This window comes from Dermochelys coriacea, chromosome 4, assembly GCF_009764565.3.
Source record: "Dermochelys coriacea isolate rDerCor1 chromosome 4, rDerCor1.pri.v4, whole genome shotgun sequence".
Taxonomy (NCBI): Eukaryota; Metazoa; Chordata; order Testudines; family Dermochelyidae; genus Dermochelys; species Dermochelys coriacea.
In genome coordinates, this window is record NC_050071.1 from 136,426,345 (window position 1) to 136,448,437 (window position 22,093).

Below are 22,093 nucleotides of genomic sequence, written 5' to 3' on the forward strand. Positions count from 1 at the left end.
TTTATTATAGGATTAGCTACAAGTGTTGTCTTTGGTAGGTGAACTGAGGTGCAACTGACCTGAGGTAAAAGACTAGATTTTGGAACTGGGATCAACCTGAATATTGTGTAATTTTTTTGTGTAAGGGACCATCTATCACAAAGTCAAGCTTCCCTTGGTGGCCAGATAGACTGGAGTACCCAAGGGAACTGTCTGTGATTCCACATTAAGGCTGTTCTAGCACTTGAGAAGTTCACAGTTGGTACCTGGTTGGTGAAATCTAAGTACCCTCAGAATCGGTTTGGAGTTTGTGCCCTGCTTCTTAACAGTCTGTCCTGAGATTGATACTCACGCTCCTGAGCCACTCCAAACAGCTTGACCAGGGGTATTGATCATTCTATCAAGGGAGATATGTCTGCAGGTTTTGTATGTGTTGTTCTGGCAGGGTCTGGTCCTGTTTTGAGTTGGTGTTCCCTAGTCAGTGGGGAAACTCGCTTCTGATTATGAGGTTGGGGGGTTGTTTGAAGGCCAGAAGAGAGGGTGCAGGGTTCTAACTGTTGTATGATAGCCTCTACGTGGAGTTCTAGTGGGGGGGGTACATGACAATTAGCAGTGTGGGGTCAGTATGGCCTACCCCTCCCCATATTGAAGCATATTCTTCTGGGGTCTTTGGGTAGCCTGCTCCCTGATGAGATCTTGGACACTTGGATTTCTCCTTGGGTCAGGATCCCTACTCGTAAAATTGAGATAACATTTGTCTGGCTCATGGTTGAGTTGTGGGGCTTACTTGAGCTCAGAGGTCCTTGGATGGAAGGCATAATATAAATGCAAATTATTTGTCACTATCATAATTATAGCTATAAAAATGCTGGATCAGGATAATAAAGGCATAGGAAATGTCATTTATGTTAAATTAGTTCAGTGTAATTTTAATTGCTAGCCCTTTATTGAAGGCCAACATGGGATAATTAACAGCAAAGTAAGGAGGAGAATAGGTAAGACCCAAGTCTCCTCTCATATCAGTTTTATGTTCACGTAATTCCACTGACTTACTATGATAATAATTTGTATTGCAGGAGTGCATAAGAGCCCCCATAATGGATGAAGACTGCACTGTGCTAGGCCCTGTACAAACAGAGTTCAAGGTGCTGCTCCTGATGTATACTAGTATAAGCCAGATCAGAATAAGACCTGTATTTCCTCTACACAATGACGATCTAGTGAGCCAACATTATATCCTTTGTACTCTGCCTTTTGATCTAGTGGGTCTGTCAGCATTGTATTTATACCACCTTCTATCAAATGATTTCAAGGTGCCCTTCAAAACAATGAACTTTAGTCTGCCAGCAGCTCGGTATGGTAAGGGAAACATGCCTGATTGAGGTTAATTGCACATTTAAGACACTGTCCCTGGAGGCCAAAGGGGCATGTGGAGGTACATCACCACAGCAGGAGACCCGCAAGTATTGTGACTGATGCAGTAGGATTTCTCCAGGGCTCTGGAGAAGCACAGACCACAGCCGCCCATGGGAGTTCCAAGTATAAGAGGGAACATGGAAACAGTGCAAAGAGAAGGGGCCAAAATCAGGTGATGTGCTTTGTTTCACTTGTATTGAAATGAACATGACCATCCAGGGTCTATGCATCCCAAGTGAATATGACTATTGCAAGATTCAAAGTCTCTCTCTAATTTCATTGCACAGGGTGCTGTAATCTACAGTTATAGTCCTGTTTTCATATGTTTCTGCTTGTTTCGGTCTTTTTTTGCTACTCCTACATTCAATTGGATATAGGCTGAGCCCACTTTGAGTTACATAATCTCTCCTGTTCAATACTCCCCAAAGTTTAACAAGAACAAGAAGCCAGGTATAGTAGGACTATCACAAGGGAAGGTTCTTATATTTAACTCTTTTTTACATTTAACTCTTATACCATCTCTCCATTACTTCATGCACATTGCTGGTTTCAATTCCTCAAGGTTCTCCTTGTCAATTTTAAGGTGCCCACTACAGGAATACTGGGTGTAGTTCTGGTGTCCACAATTCAAGAAGGATATTGATCAACTCCCTGTACGTTGTCAGCACCAAATCCTGAGCAGAATGTGGTTCAGCTTTGTGTGAAATGCCACAATCTTGGAAGGATCTGGCCTTCTTCCAACTAACTGTTCAGTGGCAAAAACAGTATTGCATACTTTTCAGCTATATCATGTGGATGGTCAAAAAAACCCCAAACCATGCATACCATGCTCTCAAATGCTCCATGGACACGTGAAGGAGTGCGTGGCCTGATCCTATCTAGAATTGCTCATGGGGCTGCCCCAGAGATTCATGGATTTGCAGGACTGAGCCAGACCTAGAAATGTCACACTATGATGCCTGGTGTGATATATCAGCCTTGGTCACTCTGGCTGGTGCAACAGATCTCAGCAGACTATATGCATTTGCTGATGATAGGGTAACCAGATGTCCCGATTTTATAAGGACAATCCCGATTTTGGGGTCTTTTTCTAATATAGGGTCCTATTACCCCCCCCATCCCCGGTCCTGATTTTTCACATTTGCTGTCTGCTCACCCTAGCCAATGATGGTTGATCAGTTGGAGAGGGTTCAGAGAAGAGCCACAAGAATGATTAAAGGATTGAAAAACATGTCTTACAATGGTAGACACCAAGAGCTCAATCTATTTGGCTTAACAAACAGAAGGTTAAGGGGTGACTTGATCACAGTATACAAGTACCTACATGGAGAACAAATATTTGAAAATGGGCTTTCCAATCTAGTGGAAAAAGGTATAACAAGATCCAATGGCTGGAAGCTGAGGCTAGACATATTCAGACTGGAAATAAGGCACAATTCTTTAACTATGAAGGTAATCAACTACTGGGGGGAAAACAAAAAACAAAACGAAAACAACTTACCAAGGGTTGTAGTGGACTCTCCATCACTGGCAATTTAAATCAAGATTGGACTTTTTCCTAAAAGATCTGCCATAGTTCAAACAAGAATTCATTAAGCAAAGTCCTATAGCCTGTGTTATACAGGAGGCCAGAATGGACAATCACAATGGTCCCTTCTGGCCTTGAAATCTATGAAGACATTACACAACTTTGCCCCATCTCCATCTCTTCTCCCACCTTCGCCTCTAATCTTCTTCCTCTCCTATTAATCTTATTTCTCCCAAGCTTGGGCCCAAATCTGGCATGATTTAAACTGGGGTCAATGAAGAATATTTGTATTGAAGTCAATAAAGTTACACCAGTGTAAAACTCTTGTGAGGGGAGAAACAGCACCTTGATGTCTTGACCGCTTCCTTTGACTCTTTTGATGACACTCATCTTCAGACCATCTCTCAAACGGCCTGAGTGCTTGAAAAGGCCTATTAGTGAATATCTGCCAAATGCCAACTGCTAGATCTGGTCCATTTTTTTTTGAGGTGGGGTGGTTTCAAAATGTAATTTATGTGAAAAATTGCTTTTTGTCAAAAGTGAAAATTTAACAGAAAAAATATTTTTGATGAATGGTTTTCTCAATGAAAAACAAAAGATATTTAAGTAAAAATTGTCATTTTTCAGTTAAAATATTTTTCCAAAAATGGACAATTTTGACCAAAAACAGCCTTTGAAATCAAAACATTTTTCAGTTTTGTTTTCTGAAAAAAACTCCCAGAAATTTAATTATGAGACATTTCAACAAAAAAGGAATATTTTCTTCTGAAATTTCCCACCAAAAATAATTGTTAGTTGGGGACTAACTCTATCACCCTGGCCTTCTTTACGAAATTCCCAGATGTCCATTTCTTTTGGGGAGAACTTCAGCTCCGATGCCCTCACTCTTTCCACTTGGGTTTACCTTGTTCTAAGACCTAGGTTATGTAGAATCTAGGTTATGTTTTAGATTGTAAGCTCTTTAGGCAGGGAATCTTATTTGTTCAGCACATTTTACCTACTGCATGGGAAAGATTTTCGACTTTCCTGTCACCCAGGAAAGGTTTTATCCTTCTCCTCTCCCCTGCCTATGAAGGAGTGAGATCTGGGAGCCCAGCTGATTTGCTAATGCACAGCCTGAGCTCTCTTCTTTCATCCCTTCCCTCCCTTGTGTGATGCATGCTCAGGCCAGTGCCTACGAAGGACAGAGACAAGGTGAAGTGCTGGAGAGGAGCAATCTCATGCTTTATTATGCTACCTGTGTGAACCAAAGATTAAATACTCTCAGCTGGAAGGGCAGCCCATCTAGCTGTTAAGGATCAGAACACATCCTACTTGTCCCCTACTTCTCTCCCTACTGGTTCCCAGCCTGAAACAGAGGTTAAGAATCAGTAGTGGGATAGTTGTGGGGTAAGGGCGTATTTTCAGCAGAATGGATTGGGACCTCCTTCACCACCTCAGAGCTCCTAGCTGCCCATCTCTCAGCAGTTAGAAATGCCCCACAGTGGCCACCTGCTAGTGCTTGCAATTAACCAGTTGGCAGATGTTATACATCTGGGAATTAGCAAATTGTCTAAGGGTTAATAATTGGAAGTGCTGCACCTCCCCCAGCAGGAATGACCATCCAATGACCCCAAGTTAAAACAGAAAAGATTAACGTTCCTCCCCTCCCAAGAGGATGTCCCAAAAAAGAGACTTCCTTGAAACCTGTTAATGACCCACACGTTGAGAACCCATGACCTATGCCATCAAGTAGACTATCCTCTCTGAAACTGGAAAATGTAGAGAGGGGAGAATGGAGAAACCAAGTGTAACCAGTGCTAAAGAACTTACCTACCATGTTACTGGATGTGTCATTAAGGTTCTGCGTGTAATGTAGGCTGTGTATATGCACAGAGTATGCTAAATTCTGCTCAGTTATGTGTGTGTAAATCTTGAGTAGGGTCATTCCCTTGACTTCAGTGGATTGGAGATGGATTTATGCTAGTCACTGAAAGTAGAAAAAATAAAGATAGCCCAGTGTTTTGAATGTCCTGAATTGGCAGCAGCACTGGGAACAGAAAGTGCCTTTTAAAACGCACTATCTAGACTCTTCAGTGGAAAGCAGCCTGTGCAAGTGTGTTAGGAGAATGTAGATTGAAGTAGACTAGACTGTTAGGAGCAAACCTCAAGGTCTTTCCATATGCAAAAACCAAAATCCCATGTGTACCACATAACACAGTCTGCTGACTCTCTGTCTATAAATAGTGATTGCTGATAGAAATCGTGGTAAAATATTGCCCTAGGGATAAAAGATTACATTACTGGAGCTAAAGACTGAGATTTGTACAATACAACAGAGATGACTTTTCTTGTCCTGAGGACAATGTTATACTCAGCAATTGCTCAACAAAATAAAGACGAGAATGAAGCTCTCTCTCTCTCTCTCCACATACTCACACATGCAATCAGCCGTTACTTTGTTGTGTCCATTGTGCTTTTAAAACACCTGCTGTTAATGGGAAAGTTTCAAGATAAATATGTATGTTATCCAAAGAACCATGGCAAAAGAAAGTTAAGGTTGCAGAGTCAAACACCGAAAAAGTTCGGAAAGGCCAAAATTAGAGTAGCCTGGTCAACTTGAAACCAGCCCCCCTATGCGTACATATTATGATTCAGTCTATAATTACATTATATCCTGCTATATTTTCCAATAAAAAAACATTTTTCCTCTTGATGCTGTGATGCGAACAGATTAAAAAGAAAAAAAGTTTCCTCATAACTATTCAGATTCCTTGCTCTTCAAAACTTATGCTACCTTCTTGTGCTACTGGTTCAGCCTAATTTCTTGCATTTCTATTAGTATTTATCAACAGCTACTGACTTCATGGTCTGCTGTATCCTCAATTGGAACCTGCCTTTCCTCCCCCAACCAATATCAACAGCAAATATATCCCCAAGCAGACACATTACCCAAGAAAAGTTAGGCAAGCCAGAGACTCCAGTTGTCCATTAGGGACTTTACTGTTCCGATGGATCTTATGTAGGAGGCTCAGATACTACATTGATGGGCGGCAGCATAAAACACTAGGGTAGCTACATAGATCCCATGGAAAGCAGTGGGAGCTTTTCCATCGACTTCAGTGAGAGTTGGGTCAGTTTTGTGGAAGTTACTGCTCAAATACCCATTTTTGATGTAATTTATAAAATTATTTCCCCATTTGACAGACAGGGAATAGAGAGAGAGAGAGGCTTACCCAAGGTCATAGAAGAAGTTTACAGCAGAGCTTGGAATTAAACCAGATCTTGCAAGTCCCTGTTCAGTGCTTTAACCACAACACCATTATCCTTCTCCCCCGCTTACACTGTTACACGACTTCATTTGCCAAACACCATCTTTATTCATTCCTTTGCTTTTCTTTTTCTAAATTCTCAAATCAAACAATAGGATAAGCCCAGAGACGTGCATAGTATAAATACCTTGGCAGAGAGAAGGTATTGTAACAGGCTAATAAGATGGTTTATGCATCCCTTGAGAAACAAACCACCTGGCTTAGAATTTGTTGTTTTTTTCCCCCATTTATTTTTTTGGCTAGTAGTTTCGTCTCTCTTCCATTGTCTCGTAAACACAAAGAGAGAATTCATGTTATATAGCCATTGTTTAGCTGTTGTTACTTTATGCCTCTTGAAGTTTATTTGAAGGAGAAAACAATTATGGCCCTGATCCTGTAAATAGTTAAGCACGTGCTTAATGTTAAGCATGAAAACAACAGAACAACCCACATGCTTAAAGATGAGCAAAGAATCATAGAACTGGAAGGGACCTCGAGAGGTCATCAAGTCCAGTCCCTTGCACTCATGGCAGGAATGAGTATTACTTAGAACAGCAGTTCTCAAACTTTAGCAACCTGAGGATCCTCATTTTGATATACATTTTTTTCGGACCCCCAAACCCCATGCTCAGTTCCAGGCCCTGCCCCCTTACCCAAGATGCCATCCTCACTCCACCTCTTCCTGCACCTGTTCCACCCCTGCCCCTCCTGTTCCTGCCCCCTCCCCCGAGCGCGCCCCATCCCTGCTCCTCCCCCTCTCTTCCAGTGCCTCCTGCATCCCACTGAACAGCTATTCCTCAGCATGCAGGAGGCACTGAGAGGGAGAGGGAGGAGGTGATAAGTCATCAGACATGACTCATGGACCCCAGTTTGAGAAATCCTGCTCTTAAAAAACTCTTATGAAAGAGATTCCACAACCTCCCTGGACAATTTATTTCAGTGCTGAACCACCCTGACAGTTAGGAAGTTTTTCCTAATGTCCAGCCTAACCCGCCCTGGCTGCAATTTAAGCCCATTGCTTCTTGTCTTATCCTCAAAAGTTAAGACGAACAATTTTTCTCGTGCTTCCTTGTAACAATCTTTTATGTACTTGAAAACTGTTATGTCCCCTCTCAGTCTTCTCTTTTCCAGACTAAACAAACCCATTTTTTCCAATCTTCCCTCATAGGTCATGTTTCCTAGACCTTTAATAATTTTTGTTGCTCTTCTCTGGAACTTCTCCAATTTGTTCACATCTTTCCTGAAATGTAGTACCCAGAACTGGACACAATACTGAGGCGTAATAAGCATGGAGTAGAACAGAAGCTTACTTGTTTGTAAGACTAGGGCCATCCTTGTTAAAAACAACCAAGCAAACATGCAAGATATCCTCAAAGACAGCAGCTCCAGAACTGTTAGAGAGAACACTGCCTATTCTGTTTTTAAAATGGCCTCCCCAAACCATCCAAATCAGAACAAGAGGAATAGTAGCAGCCAAAGGGACCCAGATCGCAGAAAATAGTAATGTTGTGTTGGATGTGCCTATCTACTTTCTGGTATCACCAGTGTATGGTAGTTTCCATTTAAGAACCTCTTTCTCCTCCTCCATCCAAATTCCCATTAAAAAAAAAAAGATGGCAGCTAGATGATGTCAGAGCAGTAAGACTGGCTAATGCTTGAGTCATGATAATTCTCTCTCTAAGAAGGGACACTGTACTTCCATCATTCGTACACTTTTTAACACAGAGAAAAATTGTGTAGGTTTTTGTTGCTGCACTGCATTTCTGGACTTGCTGTGTGAGTACCTTATCTCATGTCACAACTTTCATATTTTAGCTCCTCAGCCTGCATTAAATTCATTTCTTGCCATTTCTACAAGCAATTCTAGTCTACTTTGGAGCTGGAGGTGTAGACATACCCACACTAGCTTGAACTGAGCACTTGTAAGTATGGTGGCATTGGCAGTGGGAGGGGCTAGCCGCCCCAAGTGCAATTGTAACCCACACACCTTCTGGGTGTGGTGTTCAGTCCCATCTTGTGGCACCGAGACCACTTAGAGACAGTTAAATGAGTCTGCTCTACAGCCTTAGCTAAGAGGCCATTGGCTTTTAGCTCATGCAGTAGAGGCTCATGGACTAAGCTCCAGAGGTCCCAGGTTCGATCCTGCCTGCTGACAACTGGAGTCTGTCAGCATTACACAATCCCATCTGAAAATCTAGGTATATATTTGGAGTGACTAGTCCCTCCCACCACCTGTGAAGACATGGCTACACTACTAATTTTAGCACTCCAATGCTATCAGAGCCAGTGCTGGTATGTCTACCAGAGCTGGAAATTACACCTTAAACTCCAATGTAAACATGCCCTTAGGCCAGTGCTAATCACTTCTGAAAATCCCACCCTTTAAACAGTGAAACAGACAACACATTCCCCCCACCCAAACTGCTTTGACATCAAAGACAGAAAAAGTTGCGTGTGCACACACACACTTATAGATCCTGAGGTCTCAGGGTCTATCTGCACATTTTGAACGTTTTTCAAAATATTCTCACTTTTCATTAAAAAACAAGTTTCAGGCCCCCTCCCATTTGTGAAGATGAAGCTATTAGGATGTAAATGAAAGTGCAGCTGCCCTTTTGACATAGCCCTGTAGAGAACTTGCCACCAATTGAACAATAACAGCATAAATGCTAAATCTAAGCATGGGGAGTGTTAAAAATCAAGGAAATTAAATGCAGATGCTGCCCCCTGTTATATATGTGCGAAACCCATTGGGTGAGAATCTGATGGCAGAATTTGGGTATTAAAATAAATTCAAATTCAAATCTAAAGCTGATTGATTTTGGAGGCAAATGGGGAAAAACCTGGATACCTGGGGAAAAACCTGCTCAGCTGCACCATGATTAAATAAATCCACTGGGACCATAACAAATGAAATTGCTGTCCATAGAATAGCAGCGGGAACACAAGTTCATTGAGAAACATTGCACTCAGCTTGGGAAGTCTTGACTTTTCTAGAGTAATTTTTCATTCACCTCCCTCTGTAGAGAGGCAGTGTATTTCAGGGGCATGGGGAGCCAGGAAATTGGGGTTGTGACTGCCACTGATTTTCTTAAAGTTGTTCATTCAATGAAAACTTTTGTAATCCAAATGAATAAGAGACAGTGTATAAGACAATAGTAGACATTCTCATAACATTAACTCCTTGACATAATGCATGTCTTAGATATAGAACTTAGAGAAGAACATGTTCCAGATGTCAGTGACCGCACCGCACTCTACATCCAGTGCAACTCCATTAATTTCAACTGCATTGCTTCAGAATAACTATCCTCAGAATATGTCCCTTCACAGCTAGTCCAAATTATTGATAATCATGGGCCTGATTTTCCATAAACTGCATAGCAGAATAATTTTCTCCAATGCAAAGTGAGTGCAAACTGGTTGGAAAATGCTAGCACTAGAATCAATGACTGGTGAGTTCTGACTGGGTAGTGTTATACACCCACTTTTGTGCTCATCTGTCATTGGTTTGACTGCACCAGGTACAAAGTGGTGCAGCATCTCTCCCATATGGGTAACTTAATATTGTGATAATGTTATGGCAGCTTTAGATTTTTTTTCTATTCAGTGACTTGCAGGCCCGGTCATCCCTTGCCTTCTACACTATTGTCCATTACACTTGTGCACAGAGGGTTAAATGCTCCCACTTCAGCATTATCCTCTCACCTGTACCCACTTTGCACGGGGTAGTAAATGAGGATACAAAATGCAAAGCAATGTAGAAGAAAACGTTGCATGTTTAAATTTGAACATTTTCCTTCTTTTTATATTTTTCTCTAAGTGACATAGAGGCAGACTTAAAAAAAACCCAAACAACAACAAAAGAAAACAGATCAGAGGTGCCTTTCAGATTCTAGAACAGGTTATAAAATGTTAAGGAAGGTCAAATTTTACACCTCACCTACAAGACTGTGTCCTTTGTTAGGTCATCATCAGTGTAACCTATTTCCTTTTGCAAAAAGAAAAGGAGTACTTGTGGCACCCTAGAGACTAACAAATTTATTTGAGCATAAGCTTTCATGAGCTACAGCTCACTTCATCGGATGAAGTGAGCTGTAGCTCATGAAAGCTTATGCTCAAATAAATTTGTTAGTCTCTAGGGTGCCACAAGTACTCCTTTTCTTTTTGAGAATACAGACTAACACGGCTGCTACTCTGAAACCTATTCCCTTTTGTGATACCTAGGGCCTCTTTGTTGGACATGACTGTATGCAAACCATTTCCCATTAAGGACTAAAAATGGAATGGGGAAATCAAAGTGAAATGGAAATGAAAGATTTATTTCTTGTGAAGTGACTAATGTGATTAGCTTTATTGTAAGGGAGAGCTACTGAAGCTACTTTTTTGATCTCCGTCTAGCTGGGGAACTGTAACCATGTTGAGCAGTGTGCTTTCAGATCTTTATGCTCCAGGCAAGGGGTTTGTTCTTTGAAGTGCTTTTCTTTTTTTCCCCTTGGTGGACAGAGAAACTAGAAGATATTTAAACAGCTTAGCTCTTTTAGGAGAGTATACTACTGGATAGTAGTAGTTACCAGAGTTACAGTTCTGACCACCAGCATCAGTACAGAATGCTCTTAGCAACTAGCTTCACACTGATAACGATAGTGATAGTTGGCACCTGTGCATTTCAGAGGGCTTGACAACACTTTACAGATAGGGAAACTGAGGCACAAAAGGCTCAGGGACTTGCTCAAGACCATGCAGCAAGTCAGTAGTGGAGTTAGGAATACAGCCCAGCTCTGATGGCTCCTATCCATTTGGAAGTGTTGTTTTTCTCTACAGAGGGAGATGAAATACAAACAATAGAAAGTCAAGTACAAACTACTTTAAGCCACACACACATTTTATAAGGAGCTGTAGAAAAAGATTTTGCTATATATAGCACACATTTCCCCCCCCCCCCCCACCGCCCCCTTCATGTTCTCTGTGGAGCTATTTAAACACAGCATTTCTCTCTGTTTTTGTCAACTTATTCCAAAAAGTAATCAGTCTTGCATCTAAATAGAGTGTAGGGCTAATGACCACATTATTCCACCACATTCACACCCCAATTCCTATTTTAAGTCAATGGAATTTCTGCAGAGAAAACAGAGGGAAGCATCTGTCCCATAGACCCTGATCCCACACAATGAACCTTGTAAATACAGAGATCTGTTCTTCATGGAACACATACAGGATCAGGACCACAACAATTTCCCCTTTTTCGTGCACTGCTTGTGGAAAACAAACACAACCTTAATGTACACATTGCTTTTTTTTTTTCCCTCTTGAACTCATTTTAAAACATGGTTTAGTTTCCTGACTGTGCCAGAGGAAGGGAGCAGAGAGTGGGTGCTGTCTCATTGGGAAAAGGGAACTTGGTGTTTGAAGGAAAGGATGGAACATGGAAGAATCCTCCTTCTTTTATGGGAAGCAGATGATACAAAGTGGATGTAGAACATAGGAGAACCAGATACCGTTCTGAGGAGGGGCATGCACATAAGAAGAATGTTCTTTTCTACTGTGAGTTTCAAAGGAGTGAAGATATTTTGGACAGTGGAGGAGAAATTGAGGAGAGGGACCCATGGTGGGAGCATTCATGGATGAAATGAAATAGAAAATCAGAGGCTATAAGATAATGGAGATCTTTCTTTGCTCAAGTTATGTTTTCAGAGCAGAAGTTCCTGAGCTTTATCCAGGCTGTTGACAAGGAAACCCATAGGACTACATTAAGCTGAAGAGATGACCATAAACTCTGTGCAGCTATGGAATCATTATAGCATGTGCCTCAAGGAGCACATAGGAGAGGTCTACAAGGGGAAGACGGAAATGAGGACACACGTGACTTCCTAATACCATAAATTTCTGTTGTCTTTGTAGTGAGGTGGGAGAAAAGTGAGCAAGGTAGCCCTTCATTTTACCACTAATGATTTTATTACAATAGCACCCAGAGGCCGCAACTGAGATCAGGCATTCATTATGCTAGCTGTTGTACATACACACACAGTCCCTGAAGAGTTTACAGTATAGAGAAGACATGGGGTAGGAGTGGAAACAGAAGTACAGAAAGCATTTGTCCAAGATGACACGGGAAGTCATTGGCCAAGGCAGGAATAGAACCCAGCCTCCTGAGACTGTCTTTTCGCTGGTCCATACCGATTCTCCTACAAAGGCTTCTGTTGCAGTAGAGGTTGGTGGTGTGTGCCACTTCCTGTGTATTTTATTTCTTTAAAGTGATTTTCTCATTGATTGTAATAGATGGTAAAATGTCAGGGCCATAAAGCTCTGAAAGAACAATGCCTTGTGGAGAGTTTTAACATTATATAAAGAGTGCCACGTGACCAATGAACTTCTAACTCTGTGAGAGCTAGATTAGGCAAACCTCACCTTCCAGAACCTCTCTCCAGATTCCATCTCTGCACATAGGCCTCAGCCTTATACTCTAGCAGTGCCTACAACTCAGTGTTTTCATGATCAAGCCCTGTTTTATAGTGATTTATAAATCAATGATGAAAACTTGCTCTGGGCTAAATCTTGGCATACAATGTCACAGCCAAAACCTGATTTCACTAAAGCTGATTAAAAACTGGTTCGATGTTTTAAATTACACTGAACGAGAGAAGGGGAAAAAAAATCAATTTGTGTGGATTTCAACATTTCCCCCCTCAGCCCCATACCATTTGAATTAAAAAATATATATATATATATATATATATATATGAATAACTATGCTCTGGCACTACTTTCTCTTTTGTAGTCCTGCCATCCGGCCCTCTTGTGTGCAAGATGCTGCTTTTCTTGCCTTTAGTATGTGCAAATGAGACCCCTTAAACAATATCAGAAAACATTTCTGTTTCAGAAGCACTTTCTACTTTGGAAATGATTTGAGAGCTATGGCGAATAGTGTTCTACAGGCCTGATCCAAAGCCCACAGAAGTCATAGGAGTCCTTCTGTTGACTTCAGTGGACTTGGGATCAGGTCCTAAAAGAACCACGTGTTATTTAGTATAATTTTTTTTTCTGAAAATTCTAGTGCTAGTGAAATAATTTGGATTAGTAAAGGTTATGGGCATTGGTGATGGTGCTAAAAGTCTTTAGCTAGCTGAAGAGTTTTCAGCTTGATGAGACTACAGAGATGAGGGGATTAATTTGAAGGCCTAATTATAAATTCTGAGGCCCCCATATTTCTTCTGTTGAAGCAAGCTTCAGACCCACACCAGGATCCACCCAAAACATTGCAGTTGCACAAAGATGAACTGCAATTTCAACAAGGGAACTGCTCTTGTTCCTGTTTAAATCACTAGAATTGTTACCATTGACTTCAAAGGAAGCAGGTCAGGATTTGCATTGATGAGCGTACCAGAAACACCTACTTATTGCATTTATCTAGTTTGGCTAGAAATTAAAATCAGCATTTCAACTCTTGTTATTTTATCACAAGTCTTGTGCTACTGGCTGTATTTTTCACAGCCACAGCTTCAAAGGTCATAAGATTACATGAGCATCTCAGCTTTCATTTTAAAAAAGTAAGTTTTGAGCCCTCTTGATTGCAGATAGGTGCTTGTACATAGGAGCCCTAAAGGTGAAAACCTGAGAAGCCAAAGAAAAAGAAACCCAATTTAAATATTTAAGTTATTCTCAGGGGGTTTCTTTCTCTCTCTCTCTTTTTTTTTGTGGGTGGGGGGGAAGAATGCAGCAGAATGCTTAGGGTTAGTCCTCACATTCATGCCATTTGAGTTGCACAAATCAGAGACAATACTGATTTTTGCCAAACTTTCTCAGTAGCTTTTTTTTTGGCGCGGGGGGCTCTAATCAAACTATTTTTTTATCCAAATTCCTAAAGTTGAAGAGAAGCAAGCAAGGAGAGAGAGAGAGAGTTTGAATTTCAGCCTCTCTCTAAAATATTTGGATGAATCTTCCATAGGCTGCTTTCTTTGAAGCAATAAAACACCATCTACACCAAAAAAAAAGAGATTCATGAATAGGCAGCAATAAGAAGAAGGAAAACATAAGTTCTTACTAGCTTGAAGAAAAAGTGTCACAGCTATCATTTGTAAAATGTCTAGTTTAAAGCTCTAGGTGTTTGGTTCTGCCAAATTTAAAGAGCCAGCTGTAGAAAGGCATGCTGGGATAAAGTTCCCATTAGAAGGCAACCCTCCACTAAAGAGCCTTAATAAGGGGTGGGAGATCACCAAAGGAGGTTTCTCTGTGTGGTGTCACGCCTGGCCTCTCAGTATCATATTAGGTTATATATGGGGTTTATTTTCTCTGTTTTTGTTTTCTTTAACTTTTTTTCACTAGGGAGAAATATACATTTCCTATCCAGCACTATTAAATATGTGCATACACAAGGATCAGGGTTAACATTTGTACAGGGCTGCTTGTACTGTGACTGGAAGTACATATAATTGTTTTTTGTTTGATAGCACTGAATTCACTCAAGTCTTGAGAAAAGGGGAAACTGAAAAATATGTCAGATACCTTGTGTTGGGTTATTACTGCTGGCTCTATATAATTACAGCCGATTGATGAGACTTTAGATGCAGTACCTGTCTAAATGACTTTTATTTGCTTTTGTTCAAAATAATGCTTTATTTTAAAGGAAGCAAAGTCAAAGTAATATTGCATATGTGAGGCAGAAATATGTTGCAACCTTCAGTTATTGCAGAGAAGAGAAAAATCACAAGATGTATTGTCTAATCAACTGCTGTGTGCCCAGCAATTATTAAAGGGTGCAATCAAATAACAGTATGACATGGAATGCTATGTTTTATTTCACTACATTACCTACGATATATCTTGTGCTTTATAAACCTTATTTGGTTGGATTTAACATAGCCTGCAGCCATGCCACTGCATTAGAGGATGTTACCAGGTGACACAAATGAAGCAGGCCTGAGCCCAGTTAGTTTTAGCACTGGATTCCTCAAGGAAATTCAGGTGCTGCAGAAAATGATGTTGGTGAAACAATTAGCAGCACAATTGGTTCATTCTGAGTCAGTATGAACCAGTGTCTTAACATGGAGTAATAGGGTGCTACATAAAAATTAGTCTACTTCAACTGGTGCAAACTGGCTTAAACCTCTAATGTAGCTACCCTTAAGCCACTTTAAGTCTTGCTTAAATGAGTTTAGCTTGCATTGATAGACTACTGAGAAAGATAAATCAATATAAGCAAAAATTAAACTGGTTTAAGTGTATCTTCATTAGGGGTTTGTATCTGTTTAAACTGCTTTTTAGATAGAGGCAAGGCCTTATGATGTAAATGGGAGTTGTGCGTGTTTGCGATGAAGAGCATAGACCCCTGGCTAGAAGCCTTTCCTCTCTGTATTCAGAAGGATCAGGATGGTATAAGAAGATGGGATTGCAGATAGGCATGATGAGTTAACATGGACAATAGATTATTATGTGATGGAGATAGTTTTGGTGCAATGAATCATTGTCTTTACAAGGCTACCCTGCTTTCCAAGCCCCCACTCGTGATAGGAGAACCCTGCCATTCCCTGGCAGTGCTCAATTGGTAAAGAAAGAGGTGACTATGCTCTAGCAAATTTTTTTTTTTACTTTCATAACTGATGTGGCAAGGCCAGAGGTGCCAGGACTATGAACCCCCAAACCTAGAGATGGTGGGGCTCAGCCCTGGTAAATCCTAGCATAAATTAAGCACTTTTGTCTCAACACAAGCAGCCTCCAATGAGGCTAAATCTTGGTTCTACTAAAGTCAATGGCAAAATTCCTGCTCACTTCAGTGGCAGCAGAATTTGGCCCTAACTTCTCTGAGGCCTATTAGCTGTTTTGTAAACCCTGGGGGCTTTCTGGCTGCATCTCCAGTGCATGTAGGAAGAATAATCTTTATACCTAAAGTTATCCCCATACGTTGTAAACTGTGACAGTTAACCCAGGTTCCCTTGCCTTATCTCAGTTTCTTACCAGCTAAGCCAGCTTCAGGGACATGTGAATGTCCCAGAGGCTACAATTTCCCAGAGAACACTTGCTATCTTTAATAAAAAAAGAAAAAGAGTACCCGTGGCACCTTAGAGACTAACAAATTTATTAGAGCATAAGCTTTTGTGAGCTACAGCTCACTTCATCGGATGCATTTGGTGGAAAAAGCAGAGGAGAGATTTATATACACACACACAGAGAACATGAAACAATGGGTTTATCATACACACTGTAAGGAGAGTGATCACTTAAGATAAGCCATCACCAGCAGCGGGGGGGGGGGGGGGAGAGGAGGAAAACCTTTCATGGTGACAAGCAAGGTAGGCTAATTCCAGCAGTTAACAAGAATATCAGAGGAACAGTGGGGGGTGGGGTGGGAGGGAGAAATACCATGGGGAAATAGGCTTGAATAGAGACTAGGAATGGATGAGTCATTACACAAAGTAAAACTAAGTTAATTGTATCCAGTTTGCAAATTAATTCCAATTCAGCAGTCTCTCGTTGGAGTCTGGTTTTGAAGCTTTTTTGTTGAAGGATAGCCACTCTTAGGTCTGTGATCGAGTGACCAGAGAGATTGAAGTGTTCTCCAACTGGTTTTTGAATGTTATAATTCTTGACGTCTGATTTGTGTCCATTCATTCTTTTACGTAGAGACTGTCCAGTTTGGCCAATGTACATGGCAGAGGGGCATTGCTGGCACAGGATGGCATATATCACATTGGTAGATGCGCAGGTGAACGAGCCTCTGATAGTGTGGCTGATGTGATTAGGCCCGATGATGGTATCCCCTGAATAGATATGTGGACAGAGTTGGCAACGGGCTTTGTTGCAAGGATAGGTTCCTGGGTTAGTGGTTCTGTTGTATGGCGGAGACGTCGAAAATAGGATTCTAGGTCACCACAGAACCGTATCATGTTCGTGGGGGTGGAGGGGCAGAAGGAGAGGCCCCGAGATAGGACAGATTCTTCTGCTGGGGTAAGAGTATAGTTGGATAGACTAACAATATTGCTGGGTGGGTTATGGGAACCATTGTTGTGGCCCCTTGTGGCATATAGTAGTTTAGATAGCTTAGTGTCCTTTTTCTTTTGTAGAGAAGCAAAGTGTGTTTTGTAAACGGCTTGTCTAGTTTTTGTAAAGTCCAGCCACGAGGAAGTTTGTGTGGAAGGTTGGTTCTTTATGAGAGTATCCAGTTTTGAGAGCTCATTCTTAATCTTTCCCTGTTTGCTGTAGAGGATGTTGGTCAGGTGGTTCCGCAGTTTCTTTGAGAGTGTGTAGCACAAGCTGTCAGCATAGTCTGTGTGGTATGTAGATTGTAATGGATTTTTTACCTTCAGTCCTTTCGGTATGATGTCCATCTGTTTGCATTTGGAGAGGAAGATGATGTCTGTCTGTAACTGTGCGAGTTTTTTCATGAAGTTGACAGATTTCGACTCTATACGGCTAAATTCAGTGCCTTGCATAATGACAGGTTTCAGAGTAGCAACCGTGTTAGTCTGTATTCGCAAAAAGAAAAGGAGTACCCGTGGCACCTTAGAGACTAACAAATTTATTAGAGCATAAGCTTTCGTGAGCTAAAGCTCACTTCATCGGATGCATCAGAGGCTCGTTCACCTGCGCATCTACCAATATGATATATGCCATCATGTGCCAGCAATGCCCCTCTGCCATGTACATTGGCCAAACTGGACAGTCTCTACGTAAAAGAATGAATGGACACAAATCAGACGTCAAGAATTATAACATTCAAAAACCAGTTGGAGAACACTTCAATCTCTCTGGTCACTCGATCACAGATCTTAGAGTGGCTATACTTCAACAAAAAAGCTTCAAAAACAGACTCCAACGAGAGACCGCTGAATTGGAATTAATTTGCAAACTGGATACAATTAACTTAAGCTTGAATAGAGACTGGGAATGGATGAGTCATTACACAAAGTAAAACTATTTCCCCATGGTATTTCTCCCTCCCACCCCCACCCCTCCCACTGTTCCTCTGATATTCTTGTTAACTGCTGGAATTAGCCTACTTTGCTTGTCACCATGAAAGGTTTTCCTCCTTCCCCCCCCCTGCTGCTGGTGATGGCTTATCTTAAGTGATCACTCTCCTTACAGTGTGTATGATAAACCCATTGTTTCATGTTCTCTGTGTGTGTGTGTATATATATATATATATATATATTATATATATATAAAAATATCTCTCCTCTGCTTTTTCCACCAAATGCATCCGATGAAGTGAGCTGTAGCTCACGAAAGCTTATGCTCTAATAAATTTGTTAGTCTCTAAGGTGCCACAAGTACTCCTTTTCTTTTTGCGAATAGAGACTAACACGGCTGCTACTCTGAAACCTGCTATCTTTAATGTAGATTAGGGCAATCTGGGGCATTTTACTCACTTTATAAGTATTAATCTAGGCAGGGTGATCCTTGTTTTTCAAAAGCTGCGTCTCCCTGCCCTGCCTCTTCCTTTAAAAATATATTTTTGCTTCCCCCAAATCAGTCAACTGTTGCTCTTTAAAAGGTAACTACAAATGGTCCAGGTATGATAATCAGTTTTGTACTCTTATGGAGCCAATAGTCATCCTTATGACAGCTCCGGTGTTACACAAAGCCCTTGAATACTCCTGGCTCACTCAGTATGTGGTCCTTCAACTTCAGGCCATGTAAATGGTTTCACAAACTGAAACAGAAATATTAAAAAAGGTATTCACATGGAACTTACTTCTATGGAAACGAATGCCAAAAACATTCTAGAGAGGGGTTTGCTTACTGGCTGCTTCTCGCTTGCAAACGGTGGGCGCAAACCTACAAACATGCTGGTACAAGTAGTTGCATTAAAGCCAATCAGATTATGGCTAGCAGCACTGGGCCTGGTTCTGCTTCCATTGAAGTCAATGGAAGTTATGCCACTGATTTCAGTGGGAGAAGGTCTGACCCTTAAAGTGCAGTCAGCTACTGCAGGATAATTAACAGGCTTGCCACCTCCCAGCATTCTGAGGCAAGAGACATTTTATTTGAAATTGTCACATTCAAAAAATTCATGCAAAGACCTATACTGTACAATACTGATCTACAATCCATATTTTAGTCTCTTGTGCAAAGCAGAACAGAAATGTTAATTTATTTTTCTTCTCCCTCTAGATACTGAACCATGCAATATAGGAGACTTGGGTATATTCCATGACTTTTCAACGGAACGGCTATGTAAACTCATACAAGTCACTTCACCTCTCAGGACCTCTGGCCCCTCCCACAATTTCTCCCCCCCCCCCGATTTAGACTGTAAACTCTGTAGGGTAGGAGTTGTCCCTAATTATTGAAGCATTTTCAAACAAGCCCAGCACATTAGGACCTGTGCCCTTATTAAAATCTGATTATTCATTATAGGGCCTACATGGGAACTGAAGTCTTGTAAACCTGGCTCTGAACACGGGTGCTGAGCCTTTCTGAAAACTCTGGCCATGAGTATTTGTACAGTGCCCAGCTGATATCAATCAGTTCACATCATAAAATGTGTACTGATTGATGAGGCCCTAATTTCAGTTGGAAGGATGGTCCCGAGGACAGGATTCTACTGGCAGGCATATAAGCCCTGACTTCAAATCCCTGCTCTACCACAGATTTCCTGTGTGACCATGAGCAAGCTACTTAGGGCTAAAAGAAAAGGAGTACTTGTGGCACCTTAAAGACTAACAAATTTATTAGAGCATAAGCTTTCGTGAGCTACAGCTCACTTCATCGAAAATGCATCCGATGAAGTGAGCTGTAGCTCACGAAAGCTTATGCTCTAATAAATTTGTTAGTCTAAGGTGCCACAAGTACTCCTTTTCTTTTTGCAAATACAGACTAACACGGCTGCTACTCTGAAACCTACTTAGGGCTAGATTCACAAAGGTATTTAGGCACAGAACCACTGCTCACCTGATGCCTTTGTGGAACCTACATTCCCACCAGTAAGCCTGCCCAAAGCTGCTTAATTCCTGACATCATCTCACAGCTAATGAGATGCTCAGTGCCCTCGCTCATGCCTAAAGGATTCCCAAACTTCCTCAACATGGCTCAGTGTGGTAGGCATGTGCAGATCATGCCTACTGGAATGGACCCCAGACAGACAGCTGGGGCAAGAATTTGTGTGGATGTGGTTGTCTGTCCCAGAATAAATAATAGACCAGTGGTAGGGTATGCACATAGGATTTGGGAGACCAAGATTCAAATTCCCACTCACCTTATTTGGAGCAGGCACTTGAATGCAGGTCTCCCACATCCTATGTGCCTAGCTACAGCAGGCTCTAAATAAGCCATTTATAACGTACTTTAATTGATGTGTAGAATATCTATTTTAACAACTGATGTTCTCAAAGGCATTAGGCTAATTAATATGAGGAACGCAAAAAACCCAACAAAAAACAACAAAACACCACCACCACCACCCCAGGCATGTTGGACCAATTAATAGTTCTTCTCCGAGCTATCCAAGATTTTCAAAACTAGAAGCCTAAAAGTTAAGCAGCTAAGTCCCTATTTAGGCATCTATGGAAATGTCCTGATTTGCAAGAATACTGAGCTCTTAGCAACTCCCATCACCCAAATGGGAACTGTTGGGTGGTAATCACTCATGAAAAATCAGGTCACTTACTTAGGTGTCTAAAAAGGGATATAGCTCCTAAATTTAGCTAATTTTGAAAATCTTGACCAATGTTTCTTAACCCCTAACTAAAACCCTGAGATGATAGTACTGTGGGCAAACGGTCCTGTTCAGCAGCCATGAAGCTTGAGAAGGGGGCCAATTTCTTGACGGATATAGTGCCTAGGAGTTTTAAATCAGTGAAGCTTGTGAGTTTGTAGAGCACTCTTGGTGGCATGCCAAAGCTAGCATACAAGCCTTGCTGTTTGAAAGCTCACCAAATTGCATTATTAACCTTGGACTTAAAATATAAGACCATTAGCAAATATTATTTGGATAATTAACATGCAAAAGTGATGGAAAGCAAATAGCAACATTCCCCTGGACACTTACTCATTTACACATACTAATTACTTGCATTTGCATACACATGTGAAAACAGTGTTTTCTGCATTAGTACTGATTACATTCCTCATTAACTTAAGTCAATATCCCCAAAATGCAAATACAGTTGTAGCTAAATTTAATACAGTTTTGCATAGACCAATAACCCATAACCTCTTTGGATTTTTTTGGCCATCCTGGATAGTAACCTAGTGACTAAAAGAACAATTGCACACTCCGACACTGAAGGCGAGTCAATCTCTTGCAGTGTCACTTAATCATAGAATATCAGGGTTGGAAGGGACCTCAGGAGATCTAGTCCAACCCCCTGCTCAAAGCAGGCACAATCCCCAATTTTTGCCCCAGATCCCTAAATGGCCCCCTCAAGGATTGAACTCACAACCCTAGGTTTTGCAGGCCAATGCTCAAACCACTGAGCTATTCTGACACAGTCATTTTCTTGACCTGCATTTGTCAGACGTGGGAAAGCTGAGCAGCTATTGGCACAGGCAGCTTATCGGCATGTGGCAAATATAACATTTCCTCTGTGTGAATGAATTGGGACTACAACTCTATTCAACCCCTTTCACCATTTCTGAATCAACACAGACGCCTTAGTTTCAACTTATTGAAGAGAAAAAAAAAAAAGATGGTGGTCCTGCTCTGAGTTGGGGATTGGACTAGATGACCTCCTGAGGTCTCTTCCAACCCTAATCTTCTATGATATGATTCTAGTGTCTACATTAACCATTGCAACAGTCCAGGTTGTATTTTGTGAAAGGGATTGTCACGAACTGGGTTAGGAATAGCATGGAAGTTAGATGTTTTTAATCTCTATTAGGCCATCTACTCCACACCCCTCTTTCTAATGCAAAATGCAGCCTGAGGAAGAATTATGGCAGTGTG